Source organism: Sinocyclocheilus grahami, unplaced genomic scaffold, assembly GCF_001515645.1.
Source record: "Sinocyclocheilus grahami isolate Dianchi unplaced genomic scaffold, SAMN03320097.WGS_v1.1 scaffold1636.1, whole genome shotgun sequence".
NCBI classification, from domain to species: Eukaryota; Metazoa; Chordata; class Actinopteri; order Cypriniformes; family Cyprinidae; genus Sinocyclocheilus; species Sinocyclocheilus grahami.
Window position 1 is genome coordinate 77487 of NW_015506815.1, and position 2193 is coordinate 79679.

A 2193-nucleotide genomic window follows, 5' to 3' on the forward strand; every position below is an offset into this window, starting at 1 on the left:
GCATTAACATAGTATTTTCATTAAAGATGCAGTATATCATTACGTGTACGTCCAAGCTGCTCACCTTTTTGTTTTCAAGGCCAGAAAGGTTTCTGCTAGGTTCTGTTAAATAAATACATGGACACAGATTATTTATTGGATATTGTTTTCTGTTAATATATAATCTCATGTATGCCCTTTTTCTTTTAATGATATCAAACATTCCTATTAATGTCAACCAAATGTAACAGTAAAAAAATGTATTAATTAAAATGATCAATTTAAATTAAATTAATAATTTTGGCCCAGCAGAGTCTTGACTCACCTTCTAGTGGTTGGCAGTCCCTGAGGTCCAAGATATCTCTTTTTATATAGACTCAAGATGTTGTCTCAGCAGTGCAGCCACTGTATTTGATTATAATGGGCTGGGTTTTACTTTCTATTTATGATTAATGTGTTCTGTTCTGTTTTTATCCTAGTATACAGTTACACACCCTCATAGAGTGATTGATAAGAGAAGTCAATGTAATGTCTTTGCATTTAAATAATTTTACTTCACACAATATGAAAATGTGTATACTGTAAACCTCATGTTTACTTAAACGGGACAGAACATTTTTGAATTTCATTTTTACTTAAACAGGACAATGTGGGTTTTTTTCACAACTTAAACCATGGAGTGTAAAACATATTCAGCAATAAAAAGCAGGAAAGAGAAGGTTAAAAAGGACCAATGATCAATAACAATACAACAAATTTAATTTGCCCTCACATTTTGTTTTCTTCAACAGAAAATTGTTGGTAGTTTATTTTGTTCTTCCCAAAATGTATCTTTCTGCACCTATAGTCTGAACTGAAAAGTATGCTTTTAAGTATGCTGTACCCTATGGATTGGAATTCTCATTAAATGAAATTAAAGCTATAATTTGTGTCTTTTAAAACATTTTTTAAATATCATTTGAGAATTGGAGGATGAGTCAATAATATGTAAATGTTTGTGTATATGTGTATAAGTTGGCCAGGACACTCATGTAAAAGCGATTTTTAATCTCAGAGGGGTCTTTCCTCATTAAATAAATAAATAAAATAAGTAAAATTAGACAAATATATCCAAGATGATTCCCCTTGTCTAAAGTTCAATAAATGAAGTATTCAAGAAAAGCATAATGCAGCCATCAAAAATTTGCCCTCACATTTTGTTTTCTTCAACAGAAAATTGTTGGTAGTTTATTTTGTTCTTCCCAAAATGTATCTTTCTGCACCTATAGTCTGAACTGAAAAGTATGCTTTTAAGTATGCTGTACCCTATGGATTGGAATTCTCTCTAAATGAAATTAAAGCTATAATTTGTGTCTTTTAAAACATTTTTTAAATATCATTTGAGAATTGGAGGATGAGTCAATAATATGTAAATGTTTGTGTATATGTGTATAAGTTGGCCAGGACACTCATGTAAAAGCGATTTTTAATCTCAGAGAGGTCTTTCCTCATTAAATAAATAAATAAAATTAGTAAAATTAGACAAATATATCTAAGATGATTTCCCTTGTCTAAAGTTTAATAAATGAAGTATTCAAGACAAGCATAATGCAGCCAACCCAAAAAAATTATTCTACTCTGTCCACATAGATGAAAAGTCCTGTAATGATTAGTAGATTTGTTTGGGCAAGAGTGAATATCCTAGACATTTGTCTGAGTGGGAATGGGAATCAGACACTCAGGTTTTCAGTGCTTCTTCGTGCTGTCAGATAATCCAGCAGGCACTCTACCAATGCAGGCACGGCTGTGGAGGAGCTGTCAAATGGCTCTGGTATACAGTTTCAAGACATATGCAAGTTGAGCGCATTTATAAATAGGTCAAAGTCATATTAATGAAGATGGTGTGTGGTGTGAGAAGGAATGCAATCTAAATACACAGCTGTAATGTTTCTTTAATAGTTTATTCAGATGCTTTGAGCTCAACCACCTGATAGTATAAGAAGTCTAAGGTCAAGTCAAGTCACCTTTATTTGTACAGTGCTTTATACAGTACTGATTGTGTCAAAGCAGCTTTACAGTGTCAAACAGCAAAATAGTTTGTCAATAATGCAAGAGTCAAAGAGTCATTTTCAGCTAAAGTCAGTTCATTGATGATTCAGTGATGTCATCATTCAGTTCAGCTCTCTTCCAGTAGTGTCTGCGCAATCAGTCAAGCGTCACAAACTAAGCAAATCA

The 2193-nt window shown here is 32.5% G+C and overlaps 1 long non-coding RNA gene across 1 annotated transcript in view; it reads right to left on the reverse strand.

Annotated features, from left to right (window-relative positions):
* Nucleotides 1–406, reverse strand: part of LOC107571699 (uncharacterized) — a 2661-nt gene extending 2255 nt beyond the window's left edge. The window contains exons 1-2 of the long non-coding RNA XR_001607225.1: nt 305–406; nt 65–102 (exon numbers count right to left, since the gene is read on the reverse strand). This is a non-coding gene — a long non-coding RNA (uncharacterized lncRNA). The remainder of the gene's footprint in view (nt 1–64; nt 103–304) is intronic.
* Between the last annotated feature and the right edge of the window lie 1787 nt (nt 407–2193).